This window comes from Crinia signifera, chromosome 2, assembly GCF_055691185.1.
Source record: "Crinia signifera chromosome 2, ASM5569118v1, whole genome shotgun sequence".
Taxonomy (NCBI): Eukaryota; Metazoa; Chordata; class Amphibia; order Anura; family Myobatrachidae; genus Crinia; species Crinia signifera.
Genome location: NC_139218.1, coordinates 331,305,234 through 331,322,080, shown reverse-complemented (window position 1 = coordinate 331,322,080; position 16,847 = coordinate 331,305,234).

Here is a 16,847-nt window from a genome sequence, read left to right as displayed (position 1 = left end):
CAGTTCTCACATACAAACTGACTAACATTAAATTGTTACAGATAAAAATGAATGGTACAATATTGTATTGCTTCAGGCAGTTGATTGGGAGCTTAAAGTGTGAAAATAATTAAGTGACCTCATGTAGGCAGGCCAAATTACCTGTAGATCTGCCGATGGTGGTGAGAACGGGAGCGGTCTCCTCTCCCCACCCTCTCATCTTCTCCCTGTCCCCTCCCTGTTGCCTCACCTCCTACTGCCCCCTCTCAGCTCTTCCCCTCTCACCTCAGGTTAGCTCAGAAGCATAATATGTGTTGAGAACCAGAAGTAGTGGAGTAGGACCCCAACTTTATACAGTTAGGGGTCCCTGGGTCCCACATATTTTTTCACTGAGCGAGATCACTGTACCTGGATATAAAGATGATACTGGTTCATGGGTAGGAATTGTACTGTGGTATTAACAAACTTTTTTATAGTGGTTTTATTGTGCTTTTATAATGAAATTAAACTGATAGCGTTAATGTTTTTTAGTTGCAGGTACCTGCTAGCTGAAGTTTATACTCAGAAGAGAAGTTTCTTTGCTCAGAGGGTTTTGTTTGTTTGTTTTTTGTTAATTTTTTTCCAGTAATTGGCATGGCGATTTGTCGTGGAAAATGTTAACTAAAAGCTTTTGATGTTTATTTGAAAATACGCACATTTGGACATGTTTTTGGGGGATTCAGTATGAAATCCCGGCGGTCGGGATCCCAGCATTCAAAATCCCGACGCCAGAATCCCGACCGACGAAATCCCGACAAGGGGGGAACGTGGATCGCCCCCCCTTGCGGGCTCGCTGTGCTCACCACGCAGCGGGCCCGGTGCCTTGCTACGCTCGGCACGATAATTTATTCTCCCTCCAGGGGTGTCGTGGACACCCACGGAGGGAGAAATTGTCGGGATTTCGGCGGTCGGGATTCCGGCGTCGGGATCCTGAACGCCGGGATCCCGACTGCCGGGATTTTAACTGCATCCCGTTTTTGGGATATATACTGTATGTAATGAATAAAATTACATATTTTTGCAAATTAAAAAGATCAAAAATGTAATAATAATGAAATGCATGGTCATGTGTTTCTGATTAATCACAATCTTGTAATAGCCTGTGAGTTAAGGCCCCCATACACTTACGCGATTCCGGCAAATCAGTTGAAATCGGCCCAAATCGCATGTGTTTGTCTTTGGCTTTACAAGTGTCTCTCTTATCCACAAGAAAAACAGCTTGAAGTGGTTTTCTGGGAGTAGAATTTAAGCCCTAAAATTTCAAATATTATACCTCTAGTTAAGTATCTAACTAAACTATTGTTTTAACCCCTTTGCTGTGGACAACGAGTTGGCTCTGCAGATACGGCCACAACTGATCTTACTTACCCAGGAACAGCTGGATCGTTATTGTGACAAACTTTGGCCTGTTTATAGAAGTGTATGCACCAAGCAATCCTATGGATTGCGGGTACTTGCGCGCTGTGCCCACACAACAACACAGTATTTGTGCCAAAGTACCGAATCCAAATGGCAAATGGAAAGCTAAAGGCTGGCAGATCTGCACAGCTAGAACATACAGTATGGCCCAGAACGGGGGTCGTTGGGTGTTCCATAAATGGGGGAAGGGCCCATATTGGCCCTTCCTCCATTTATGTTTGATATTTCAGAACTGATCAATCTGGTGTATCGGGAAGTTACCCCAACTGACCAATCAGTAGGCAGATACTGACCAGCAGTGTCTGCCTATTATGCTCAGTGTCAGTAGTAGAATGAGAGGATCATGCTGCTTGTCAATGACGCTCCTCTCTACACTGCCACTCACAATCATTCCCCACCCACAGATCGCAGCTTCCACCTCCAACCCCCTCAACTCCCAGCATCAGTGATCCGATCACCACCCACCCACAAAATCATATCTTTATTTATTTATTTATTGACAGTTTCTTATATAGCGCAGCAGAAAGATCTAGAAAGGGAGGTGCTTGATTCTTCAGGATTCCCTCCACCTGCACGAGGATTGCGTTTTCTATATGGCCTCGGCCGGCCCTGAGGGCGGTTCGGGTTTACCCATTCATAGACACGCTTTTGGTCATAATCTAATTGGACTTTTCTTAACTTCTCCCGTTTGAAGGCCAGGAGATTGGCTTTGTAAGTGTCCATCTGTTGTTGTAATTTTTCGATCCATTTATTGTTGGGATCTGACATGAGCACAGGATTATGTGCTTTTTCAAATTGCTCGATTTTTTGCTGATAACAAGTTTGCTCCCGGGTGGATTATTCCACCACCAACAGGATCAGGTCCATAGAACGCTTGTTGAGAATTGCCAACCATCGGCGGCAAAAGGTGGCATTCTGCCATCCGATGGTCGGTGTGTTCTTCACGCGGAACCCGCGGGGAATCAATCTGCTCCTGTAATAATCAGAGAGGCTAATGCTAGGATATTTAAAATCGCATTCCTTCTGTTTCAGTCGTAGCAATTGCTTGTATAGGACTTCTGGCGATGGAGTAGCAACATCATCTGCTAGACTCAGTTTCGATAAAATACCATCTGCATCTGAGTCAGAGAATGTTAGGAACTCTCTTGCATCCATCTGAATGAACTCCACTGCCTGATCCATTTCTTGACTTGCTGTAGTCATTATGGAACAAGTGCCTATACACTAGTGGGATCCCTTAGGTGTTTCACAAGGGATAATGGGGTATCTGTATGGGTAATACTGCAGATGTTGGTTACTTGCCTGGTGCCTTGATAGGTACTCCAAACTGCCTTGCGACGGGATGATAGTCCAATTATACAATACACAGTCCAATTGTCACAGGCACAGAATCCCGTCTGTGTACACAGGTCACCGCCGCACTTCCGGTTCTGGTTGGCTGGCCGTGAATGTGCTGGTTGGCGGAAGTCTAGTGGTTTACTACTGCGCTCCATCCATACAGACGCTTCCGGCTGGCGGCTCAATACCGCTGTGCAGGCAGAGGGACCTGCTGTTGTCCAGCTATCGGGTGTGGGGGAAGAGTCTCACGCTCTCAGCCTGTGTCGCGCTGGGACAGCGCAACCTGAAGCTGTTCACTCTATCGGAGAAAGCCGGTTGTCCCCGCTGTCAGTGCGGGGGTAGCCGGCTCTACAGAAGGGAGACCAGCGCTGGATCCTGGATCGGTGAGTATGTGGGTGTAAAAGTGAGGTGTGTGGATGTGTATGTAATAAAGTTTTACTTCTCTGTGTGTGTGTGTGTTTTCTTTTAACATTATTTTTACAGGTGGACTACACGTCCCAGCGGGCCCATTAATGCCCCGCATGCTGGGACTTGTGGTTCTCCAAGTCCCAGCCTGCGGGGGAGGTCTGCTGGTACTTCTCCTGTATAAAGCAATGTTAGGATTGAAAGATTTAACCCCATCAGGCCAGCGTCCACTGGCAAGGTGCGCCGGTGACAGCCCCGGGCTTCAGCCCTGGATGGGTGAAGTCTGGGGGGGCGCCCTTTATTGGGGGGGTCCCCACTCCTCCAGGTACCCCGTCCAAGGCAGACCAGCCACGGTGCTCATGGTACGGCCGGGGGACCTTATGTAAAAAGTGTCCCTTGGCTGTGGCATGACATTGCGGGCTGTTGGAGCCCGGTGCTGGTTTCAAAATACGAGGGACCCCCAGATTTTTTGTCCCCCCGTATTTTTGGAACCAGGACCGGTCCAAGAGTCCGGGGCTGGTTTCAGAAATGCGGGGGACCCTTACGCTATTTGTCCCCCGTATTTTTGGAACCAGGTCCGGCTCAATGAGCCCGGGGCTGGTTATGTTCAGGAGGGGGGACCCTACGCAATTTTTTTTTTATACAAACCCAAAAACGCATATAAGCTCAAATTCGCACATTTTCAAGCCTAAAATCGCACATTTTCATGCCTAAAAATCGCCCATTATCGCACTCAATCGCACTTTTCTTGCCGGAACACGCACCTCATTAAATATGCGAATCCAAGGCAAAAATGCGATTTAAAAAAAGTGCGATAATGGGCGAAAAACTGACATGCGAAAAACTCTCATCCCATAGAATGTCACCCTATATGTCCTATAAACATTAACATAGAAACATAGAGTGACATTCTATGGTTTGAGATAAATGTGCGTTTTTTTTATCGCAGCACTTCGCCCTTTTTAAAATCGCAAGATTGGCCCGTTTTTCGCATATTTAATGAGATGCGAAAAACGGCCCAAATAGTGCGAATAGGTGCGAGTTGGTGCGATGTCTTTAGTCCTGAAAATGTGCGATTTTCATGTCTGAAAAATCGCACGTTTGCAGGAATTCGCTAATTAAAAAAAAAAAAACAGCGCGGGGTCCCCCACCAGAGCATAACCAGCCCCGGGCTCATTGAGCCGGTGCTGGTGACATAAAATCAGGGTCCCTGACAAATAGGGGCCCCCGTGATTTAATGAAACCAGCACCAGGCCCAAGGTTCGGCGCAGGTTCCCGAAATACGGGGGACAAAATGACTAGGGGTCCCCCGTATTTTAAGAACCAGCACCGGACCCAACTAGCCAGCAGGGTAATGCCACAGCCGGGGGACACTTATTATATAAGGTCTCGCGGCCAAAGCATTATCCCCCTGGCTGGTCAGCATGGACAGGGGTCCTGGGGAAGTGGGGACCCCCCCAATGAAGGGGTCCCCCCCCTACAGGACTTACCAGCCCATGCTGAAAGTCCGGGGCTGTCCCCGATGCCCCTGGGCAGTGGGCATCGGGCTGAAGGATAGTGTAAAAAATAGAAGTAAAACTATTGTTTTCTACTGTAGAACTATGAGTCCCAGCAAGCCTACCCCGCATGCTGGGACTTGGAGAACCACAAGTCCCAGCATGCGGGGCATTAAAGGGCCCGCTGGCACTTGTAGTTCTACAGTACAAAAAATAGTTAAAGAAAATACACTGACACCCTGAAAAATAAAAGTTTAATACACACATAACACACACACTGATACTTTCCTACCTTGAGCCCGTAGGTCGGTCCCTGGATCCTGGGTCCGGGCTCCGGGGCTCCAGGGCAGAAGAGTCCGGTTCCGGGGCCTTGGTCCTGGTTCCGGGGCTGGTCCGGGGTCCTGGGCTCAAGGGCTGATGTCTCCGGGGTCCAGGATCCGAAGAAGTCCAAAAGGGGTACCTGAGGAAGGAAATCCTACTCACCTGGTCCCCGGCGACGACATCGGCATCCTCTCCGGCAGACGCGCTGCTCCCGGCTGGTACCCGCTCTCGGACTGAAGAGACGCAGAGATTTTCATCTTCCGCGCCTTTCCTCCGGATGATTCTATTGGCCGCCTAGCGGCCAATCAGGAGCCGACTTTCTCGGCTTCTGATTGGCCGCCTAGCGGCCAATGGAATCATTCGGAGGAAAGGCGCGGAAGATGAAACATCTCTGCGCCTCTTCAGTCCGAGAGCAGGTACCAGCCGGGAGCAGCGCGTCTGCCGGAGAGGATGCCGATGTCGTCGCCGGGGACCAGGTGAGTAGGATTTCCTTCCTCAGGTACAGTCAAACCTTTCCCTCCTTTGACTGTACGTTTACTACAACTCTCTGTTTTCTGTCCTGCAACCACGCTCTTATCCATTCAACTATCTTAGAATAAAATCCCAAGCTTTCAAGTTTATTTAACAGTCTGCGAGGTGGGACAGTTTCAAAAGCTTTACTAAAGTCTAGATAAGCTACATCTACAGCCCCACCTTGATCTATTACTTTAGTCACCCAGTCAAAAAAGTCAATAAGATTTGTTTAAGATGATCTTCCCCCCAGTAAACCCATGCTGTTTTGGATCCTGTAAATTGCTGGTTTTGAGATATTCTACAACTCTTTGTTTTAAGAGTGTTTCCATCAATTTCCCTACTACTGATGTAAGGCTCACTGGTCGATAGTTGCTTACCTCTTCCTTGCTTCCACTTTTGTGCAGTGGGACTACATTCGCTGTTTTCCAGTCCTCTGGGATTACTCCAGTAGCTAGTGACTGGTTGAATAATTCTGTTATTGGTTTTACCAGCTCCCCTTTAAGCTCTTTTAGTATCCTTGGATGTATCCCATCTGGCCCCATTGTTTTATCCACTTTCAGTTTTGAGAGTTCTGTGAGGACTTTCTCCTCTGTAAGGCCCTTATTCTGGTTGGTGCGGCCAGAGCCGCACACGGGGCTCCGGCCGCACAAACCAATCCCCGCCCACCCTACGGATCGCCACGGCCGTCCGTACACGGACGGCTGGCGATCCGCATAAAAATGGTGGAGGCTACGCCTCCACCATGGTGGGAGCTGCCCCCTGCATTCGATGGTCGTCGACCATCGAAGGCAGGACCGCACGCCGCGGCAGCTCCCGCAAGCTGAGACCACACGGACAATCGTCCGTGTGGTAGCTTGTATGGGGGCTGAAAGCTGACATCCGGCGACGTCAGCTTTCCGCCCCCATGAGTTGCGTCATGGCCTCATTACCATGCATACGCCCCGCGTTTGCATGGGAACGCCCATGAAACGCGGGGCGTACACATAGGGAAATGAGGGCATGATGCCTCTCACGCCCCTATACGCCCCCTTTGCGGCGGACGAAATACGTCTGCGGCGAAGGGGGCTGCACATGCGCAGATTCACCTCTGCGCATGTGCAGTGTAAAAACATCGGCGGTACGGCCGCACGCGGGCCGTACCGTTCCGATCAGAATAAGGGCCTAAATGTACTTGTCTCTCCCTCAGGTTTCTGACTATTCTTGCAACTTAACTGTGGCCCCTTCCCCTCTCTTTCAGCAGTGAATACTGAGCAGAAATAATTATTAATATTATCTACTATTACATTGTCCCCCTCAAGAAAACTTCCACTTTCTGTCTTCAGTCTAATTATTCCACTTTTTCTTTTTCTCCTTTCACTTATATACCTAAAAAGAGTTTTCCCCCCTTTACCCACTGACTGGGCGATTTTCTCATCAGCCTGTGCTTTTGCACATCTGATTACCTTCTTAGCCTCCTTCTGTCTAACAAGATACACCTCTTTGTCCTCATTCTTCTGCGTCTGCTTAAATTTCTTAAAGGCCAAATTTTTTGCTTTCACAATACTTGCTACTTATTTTGCAAACCACAATGGCTTTCTTTTTCTTGTGTTTTTCCTAACTCTTTTGACACAAAGTTCTGTTGCTTTTAGAACTTTCCCACTTATCCTGCACTCCTTCCAAGTTCTTCCACTCTGCCAAAGAATCCCTTACAGAGTTTCCCATCTCTACAAAATCAGCCTTCCTAAAAATCTAACACCTTTGTTTTTGTGTGCGATGAGCCAGTCTCTGTCTTTATTTTGAACCATACTGCTTGATGGTCACTGGATCCCAGATTTTCACCCACATTTATGTCAGATATTCTGTAACCATTTATAAGTATTAAGTCTAATATTGCGTCCTTACGAGTGGGCTCCCTCACCAATTGCTGGAGGGATGCTTCTTGCAAGGAATTCAGCATGTCCCTACTTCTGGTGGAACATGCAACAGGCAGCTCCCAGTTTACATCAGGTAGATTAAAGTCTCCCATGATTATCACCTCTCCTTTTAATGCCATTTTATTGATGTCCAGGTCATTATGATGAATACAAATGTTTGCTTGGCAATTTTATATCTATTTTGACAAATTCACTTGGCACTCACATGGGTAACACGAGTAAGGGTCAGACTAATACGAGTAAGGGTCAGACTAATACGAGTAAGGGTCAGACTAACACGAGTAAGGGTTAGACAAATACGAGTAAGGGTCAGACTAACACGAGTAAGGGTCAGACGAATACAGTAAGGGTCAGACTAACACGAGTAAGGGTCAGACTAACATGAGTAAGGGTCAGACTAATACAGTAGTACAATGAGAAACATTCACAATAGTAAGTGGAGAATAACACAGCAGACACTGATTGATTTGTCTTACTTTTTATTGGTGAAACAACAGATAGATACATATACTGTATATACATTCATCTGCCGGCGGTCGCCCGGGTCCCCGCATCCCCCTGAAGCCCCCCCGCAGCCCCCTGAAGCGGGAGGCGGAAAGGATTGCGTATGCCTCGCCGCCCCGCCGCCCGGATACTGAGACGCGGGGACGCACGCGCGTCTCAGTCAGATGGAGCGCCGTGTTGCTGGCGGATCGCCAGCAACATGCTGCTGGCGATTCGCCAGCAACAATAAGACCCGCTACATCTGTAGGTCCCACGGTTGTCATTAACAACCCCAACTGGTCAGCCCTGGACGGGTCTCTGGGGGAGCATGGATGCCCCCAAATAAGTGTCTATCTCTCCACCCCCCCCCCCCCCAGGGCACCCACCACCCTGGTTGATAGCGTTAGTATAAAAATTACTTAATATATTGGGTTTGGGTGTGGAATTAAAAGTTCCATCAAGCCTCCGCAGTATGCTGATACGGTACTTATATGTTAGTTGGGCGCCCATTACGTAGTTTGCGTAGTGGTGTATTGAGAATACCAATACACCACTATGATGGCTACGTAAACTACGTAACTTACGCAAATGACGTAAGTTACGCAAATTACATAACTGGAGCCCTGCTAACACATAAAGGGTCATATGGCCACTATCCACATCCTAACCCCAGTGCCCACGTGGGCGTGGAGCTAATTTTAGAAAGTGGGGTGAGCACAGCGAGCCACGAGCCCGAAGCATGGCAGGCGCAGCGAGCCCCTCGAGGGGCCACGTATCTGCCTCCCCTTGTGGGGCTCGCTGCGCACACCACGCTTCGGGCTCGGTGGCTTGCTGCGCTCGCCACACTCTCTCAAATTAACTCCACGCCCACGTGGACACTGGGGTTAGGACGTGGATAGTGGCCATATGATTGTGTAAGTGCATGTTGTGTGTGTGTGCATGTGTAACGTGTGTGTGTAATGTGTGTATGTGTGTGTGTAGTGCATCATACTTACCATCCACGATGTCCCCTATGTGGCTCCGGCACTTGGCTCCCTGCAGTCCCGGTTGCCATTACACTCTGGCATGGATGCTATTAGCGTAGTGCGGCTGGGGGAGCTGGGAAACCATGTGATGCTCTCTAAAGCTTTTGACACGGTGCCTCATAAAATGTTATTAATGAAACTAGGTAATTTAGGGTTGGGGATAAAATTTGTAATTTGATTAAAAACTGGTTGCACAATCGGGGATAGAGAGTGGTGGTAAATATTCCAGTTGGGGTAAGGTCCAAAGTGGAGTCCCGCAAAGGTTCAATATTGGGACCCATCTTGTTTAATATATTTATTAATGATATTGAAAGTAACATAGTGTGTAACATTGCAATATTTGCAGATGACACAAAATTGAGTAAGGAAATTAACTCAGGAGAGGATGTGGAAACACTACAAAGTGACTTAAATAAACTGGAACGGTGGGCGGAAAGGTGGAAAATGCAGTTTAAAGTTGAAAAATGTAACGTAATTATGGGAACAAAAATGAACAAGCTACCTATAGGCTAAATTGAGTTATTATAGGGAATTCTGCTGTAGAGAAGGACTTGGGGGTCATCATAGATGAAACATTGGGTAATAGTTCACACTGCTCAAGTGCAGCAGTAAAAGCAAACCGGACACTGGCATGCATTAAAAGTATGGATTCAAGGGATGCCAAGGTGATAGTGCCTCTTTACAAGACATTGGTGAGACCACACTTGGAATATTGTGTTCAGTTCTGGGGACCGCACCTTAAAAAGGACATAAATGAATTGGAATAGGTACAGAGAAGGGCAACTGAGTTAGTAAAATGTCTTGAATCACTAAAATACAAAGATAGGTTAACTAGGCTGAATATGTTTTCACTAGAGAAACGGAGGTTGAGAGGTGATATGATTAGTATGTTCAAATACAGGATTGGGAATCATATTGAACTGGGAGATGAATTGTTCACTAACAGGCCTATACTTAGAACACACTGGCATGTACTGAGGCTCGAGGAAAATAAATTCCGTACTGAATTAAGAAGAGGATTCTTCACTATTAGAGCAGTAAATTGGGAGTGATTACAGCAACTACTGTTAATGAATTAAAATAAAAACTGGATGCATTTCTGGCCACTAAGGGAATCCCATAGATATGACTTACTTTAATTCAGTAGTTACAAGTTAGATAGTTGAACTTGATGGACTAACATCTTTTTTCAGCCTTAATCACTATGGGCGAGATTCAACAAACTGAAAATGCGGTAAAAACCCTGTTTTCGGGGTTTTTACCGCATTTTCATATGCAGCAAAGCCCCACCGCCGGGGCTTCACTGCGGGGGGTTACGCCAGTTCTAGATGGCGTAACCCCATGGAAGCCTATGGGCTTCCCTTCGCGTCCCCCACCCCCTGCCGATCAATGCCGCACCCCCCTCACCTGTGTCCGGGCAGCCTTCTGCTGTGCTGCCCGGACCAGTAACCTCCTCCTCCCTGCACCTCTTCCGAGTGCAGGGAGGAGGAAAGGAGCACCCACACAGCGGGTAAGGGTGCAGGGAGGGAGGAGGGAACCCGCTGCACATCGCCGGCCTTCGCTTTGGCGTTAATAATCGCATATGTTAATGCATATGCGATTATTAACAATGCGAATGCCGGCGATGTACAGCGGGTGTTATTAGTGAATCCCGCCCTATGTCTGGAACAGGGGTACACATGAAATAGAATTCAAGGGTTCTGAGACCTGAATATAGAACACAATAAAAACTGTAAAGACTGATGTCATTCTCTCCAGAGCAGTGGCGTAACTATAAATTTAGTTCCCCCTGCCAAAAAAAATCTGGCGCCCCCCCCACCCCCCTTTCTTTAGTAAAACATGACAATGATGCAGACTGGTTACCTGGGCCACCGCGCGCCACCATGTGTACTGCTGCAGCTCCCAGGACTGACGTGCGCCCATACGGCGGCATACGGAGGACATCCCATCCACTGAGATACAGTACTGTAGCCTTCTGCCACCGGACTTCACTTCCAAGGACCGACCAGGGATACTAGCGGAAGTGTGTGCGGGTAATGACACTGGCCGCCTCCAGGTGCAGAGGAGGCGAGGGGACTGGGGAGGGGGGTTGGGCTGTCACCTATAGTATGCAGCTACAGTACACAGCCACCACCACCCACTACTACTGAGTGATACTAAACTGTGTATTCATATAGGACAGCAGGTATTATTCAGTGCGCCCTGAGACCACTGGCTCCCCCAAGCCACAGCTGGGGCTGCCACACCATAGTTACGCCACTGCTCCAGAGCAATAAGATGCCAACTTTGCAAAAGGTAGACTATACAAGATACCTGATCACTATTATCTGATAAGTTGCAGCCGCCATCCTTTCCACGTATCCAAATCACTGAGCTGCTTATTTTTGTGTGTGCGTGTTTTTAAAGGTTTGAGAATGTGACCTTGAAATGCTGACTTCTTTATTCTTCAGTGGTAGATTCAGTTAAAGAATGTTATGTCCTTTAAATATATATATATATATATATATATATATATATATATATATATATATATATATATATATATATATATATATATATATATATATATATATATATATATATATATATATAAAAATATTACAGGTTGAGTACATACAAGCATTTTAGATAAGGGTTTTTTCCAGCTTTTAGAATATTTTATTTAATTTTGTAATAATAGTTTCTATTAAAGCTTTAAGATACACACACAAAAATATCAAGGGGGGGGGGATATAAATTAGATGGGGTTAGGGTAACGATGTAACATAGAAATAACATATAAACAATAAGTAAAAAGCATTATAATTGAAAGTAGATGATATTAAACACCACATGATGCACAGTAAATGTACATGTTAATGTTCCAGTAGGCCAACAACAATGTATGCAAATATCAAACAGTATGGCTAGAATTTGGAGAGTGTAACATGAAGAGATCTTAATACGGCCTCGATGGTCCCCCTGGCATCCACTGTGTCCCCCGGCTTCCACGGTGGCCTTCAGGATACTCTTTATCAGTCCCAGGGGTGCATTGCGTAAGTTTTCAGGTGTTGTGATGTCACCCGTGTACTCGCGCAATGCACCCCTGGGACCGGAGATGCCACTGAAGAGGGCTCTGAAGCCTGCCGTGGACACCATGGTTTTTGGAATATTTTGGTTTTTGGATATACGGATACGGGATACTCAACCTGTATTTGATTTCATATTCCCCTCCTGGGCTGAGAAAATTACATTTTTGAATGCTCTTGTGTGTCAAAATGTCTAGATGTTTTACATTTTAAAACCATTTTATGCCACAAACTGAGATTTTAAAATATATACAAGTATTTAATTTAGATACATATTGTAGTAACTGTGTGCAGAAAATATGAGTAAAATGAATGGTAAAGCAATTTGCATTGCATCACTTGACTTGACTTGAATTGTTCCTTTTCTAAATTGAAAGTTTTTTTATTTACATTCTTGTTATTTTCTTATACCAACCTACTGTATAAAGCCGTGTTCTGCTCTTGTTTGCTTCCACCTTTAAGGTTCTGCTTTAGCTCTCACTTGTGCACTGTAATGTTCATACATAGTGGTAACAAAACAGGCCATGTGGCAGAAGTCTTCCCAATCATTTTACTTAGCCCGGATGTAGCATGGCTCTACAATACTGGACTATGGGATTGCAGGTTGGGGTTGGAACTGGCACTTTAACTAAACTGTTGCTTTAAAAAGTAAACCCCTCCTGCACCCCCATAATGCCAAAGATAGTGCACATTTTAGTGGGCTGCCTTGAACCATTGCTGTAAGTCCCTTTCTTACACGGGACTTTAGCCCCGTACTGAGTGTAGTTTAGCACAGATCGCTCAGCACACATAAGGCACCAATACACGCTTCGATCCCGGCGTGCGTTCTGTGCTTAACTAGCACACATCGCATCGTATGCCTTGTGCATGCGTTGTGCATGCAATACGATGCAATGCGATAAAAAGCTAGTACAAAAAGTATGTGCAGCACATACTTATTGTACTGTGCGATGAGGTGCTGCGGGAGCGCGCACCTCTTAGCACACATCGCACCGACGGGATTGGTGCGTGTATGGGCACCATTACTATGCACCAGTGATGGAGAGAACACTGGCAATCTGACCAGATCTTGACTACATGTAGCCAAGATCTAGTCAGGTGATGGAGAGGCGTGGTGTTGAGCATCGCCAATGCTTGGGGCATACATACAGAGCGATCCATGCGTAATATCTAAGGGATCTAAACAGATCGCTTAGAAATAGGGCTAAAATTACCCCTTAGTGTATGAAAGGAAGGAACTTACATCAAAGACAAAAGAACAAAAAACTTGCACGAGGCTCAGTAAAGCAAAGTTTTTGTTCTTATTAGTTTTTTTTCCCTAGTGGTTGGTTTTATTCTAACAAATTTCTCTTGGTTACTGCTACTCCTTAGAGGACTCTCTTAAAGTACTGGTAGGGGAAGGAGCTTACTTTTTAAAGCCACAGTTTAATTTATATGCCAGCTCCAGACCCAACCTGCAATCCCATGGTCCACTGCTGCCCAACCTGCTTAAGTGAAAAGGATTCAACAATAAGGGACCAAACTTCCTATTTTAATAATTTTAGGGTTAGGCTGTATTTAGGGATAGTTCCATTGCAGAGGTAGATATAGGGGGAGATTCTCTAAACTAAAAATGTGGTAAAAACCCTGTTTATCAGGGTTTTTATCGCATTTTGGGATGCTCTAAGCATCCCTCGCTGGGTTACCACGACGGGGGCATCGCTATAAAAATCGGTACGTATGTAAAATCTGGGCGTCCGATTTTTTCAATGCATCGCATGCAATATAGTGGCATTCAATTCATGTGACGCGATTTTTCATTGTAAAGACCCGATTTTCAATTGTGTAGTCACCCATATGTGATTTCATACCCCACTATCCAACTATGCATGGAGTTGATTTTATATAGTGTGGCGAGCGCAGAGAGCCACCGAGCCTGAAGCGTGGCGAGCGTAGCGAGCCCCGTGAGGGGAAGCAGAATACATGTAAAGTAATCCACGTCCCCTCGCCACACTTCGGGCTCGGTGGCTAGTTACGCTCGCCACACTATGTAAAATCAACTCCATGCATAGTTGGATAGTGGGGGTATGAAATCACCCATGGTTGACTATACAATTAAAAACCGGGTCTTTACAATGAAAAATCGCATCGCATCACATGCCTATGGGCTTCTAACGCAATCCCCTGCTGCCCCGCAAAGAACTCCCGCCGCCCCGCACCGCCCCCCCCCCCCTCACCTGTGTCTGGGCAGCACAGAGCTGTGCTGCCTGGACCTGTGACCTCGTCCTCCTTGCACTATGATCCTCTTATGGGTGCAGGGAGGAGGAGAGCCAGCCCCCCGCCGGAGCAGCAGTAAGGGTGGGAGGGGGAGCCGCCGAGTCCCGATTAATGTGTGGCACCCCACTACAGTGGTGCCCCTAAGCTGCCCATACGCCATAGGGCTCAATAACTGTGGCTAATGCTGCTGAAGGGATGCCATTCTCATTGCCCAGTACTGAGGGGGTTAATCTGGCCAGCAAGCGCCCCAGCTCCCTTTCACATGCAAGGAGCATGTCTGGCTCCTGATTGGCTGGCTAAGAGAGCGCGGAAAAGAGGAGGTCAGAGTTGAAGGAGTTCTGCAGAGCTGAGCAGTGTGAAGGAGGAAGCGTGCTGAGAAGGGAGAAGCGGAGCGCGACTAACCTGTGTTGTTGCAGAGTGGTGCACAGCAGGCGTTTGAAGAGGAGCAGCGTGCAGCCGGAGACAACAGGGAGAGGAGCGGCCGCCATCGCGAAGTCCAGGCTGGTGATTGACAGCGGGCGGAGACAGAGATGGGCCGCACCGCTGAGCAGAAGCCAGGAGGAGAAGGAGATGCTGACCGCGCATTGATCAGGCAGTCACAGGCGGTGGAGCTGAAGGCCAGGATCTGGGCAGAGGAGAAATGCCACGGCGGGAGTCAGGAACCGCGTGAGAGTCAGGAGAATCGTTAATGGCCGGAGTCGGCATCTGTAGCAGACGCAGCAGATACACTGGGCGTCAACCCCTTTAAGTAGCCTCAAGGCCTTCCCACATACCCATTCAAGCCGCTGATGCCCTTGTCCCCTGCATACAGCCTTAAAAGCGGGACAGTGTGTTATACCCAGGGAAACAGGCCCCGGAGAAGGCCGCTACGCTTCCCCTTTATTAGGCAGAGACTGTCCTATAGCTGCCTCCGCATCAGCCATTTATTGAGGCGGGCCTTGCACCTTCAGTCGCAGATCCACATACCCGGGGAAGCAAGAAGGGGTTTCACATATCTGGCCAACGAGAGGCCAGTGAGGAGCCACGGAATGGTTAGTGAGTATCAGCAGGATACATGACCCCATTGCAAGGTTTATTATAGCGCAGGACTTCTTTATTAACATTCTAGCACATCCATTAAAAGGAGCTTCCCCAGGTAACGGGAGCTCGCTTGTCCCTCATCAAGAGGTTGTTGTTTACTTCAAGTCTTTTAGAAGGCCATTGCATCACCCGCAGGGAGTCACCCTAGGTAACGGGGACTTGCCTGTACCCCTTTAAACAGGGGACTGTTAACTCATTCTGGCCAGATTCATAGTAGTGTGCACACGCAGACAGGGACCACCCTTCCCCTGAGGATTGATCTTCGTGGGACCTTTCTTTGAACTCAGTGACTGTGTATTGTAGCTGGGACTACAGTGTTAAAATACACTTGTGTAAGGTATAGCGCCATCTGGTGAATATTCAGAGGTATTGCAATTGATTTACAGTAGCGTGGCTGAATGCTAGTCCTATTTTTCCCTGACGTCATTTTTCTTAGAGTGTCTTCTTCAATCACATTCTTTGGTCATTTCTTATTAAGGTCCTCATGGTATGTCATTATACATACAGACTTGTGAAGGTTATTGTCTTTTTGGATGAGGAATCATAAATGAACAGTATTGATCTGCCCTTGTCTTTTGTAGTGTTCATTGGCTGCTAAACTCAGACAGCAATGGTTAAATGTCTTTTTCATTCATGTGTTGTTTGCATAAAGTCTTTGAAGGTATTGCAGCAATTGCATAACATCTTTCTTTAATAAATACTCATTGCTGCTAACCGTGGTTGCCATCTTTCTTGGTGGGATTCCCCGGTGTGTCCCATCTCTTGCCTCCAGTGTCTACCATCTACTAACAAGGGCCATGAAGAGAGCTGCATTCCCTCAGATACGTGGTGGTACTGACCGCACTCACAGGGGCCACTTGTCACAACTGCAAGAGCTGTCCTTTGCTATAATTATAGCATATGTTACAGCATATGCGATAATTATGTATGCGAAGGGCGGCGATGTATGGCGGAGCTGGGCTGCGCATGTAAGAACATCCCGCCCTAAAGCTGTAAGTATTTGGTATTAACTTTTTTCTTGTACTTTAAAGCCACTATCCACACTTTGAAGGGAAATGGTGCATGTTTTGTTTCTGTTTAACAGTCAACAAAGGATGTCAGTTCTCACATACAAACTGACTAACATTAAATTGTTACAGATAAAAATGAATGGTACAATATTGTATTGCTTCAGGCAGTTGATTGGGAGCTTAAAGTGTGAAAATGATTAAGTGACCTCATGTAGGCAGGCCAAATTACCTGTAGATCTGCCGATGATGGTGAGAACGGGAGCGGTCTCCTCTCCCCACCCTCTCATCTTCTCCCTGTCCCCTCCCTGTTGCCTCACCTCCTACTGCCCCCTCTCAGCTCTTCCCCTCTCACCTCAAGTTAGCTCAGAAGCATAATATGTTTTGAGAACCAGAAGTAGTGGAGTAGGACCCCAACTTTATACAGTTAGGGGTCCCTGGGTCCCACATATTTTTTCACTGAGCGAGATCACTGTACCTGGATATAAATATGATACTGGTTCAT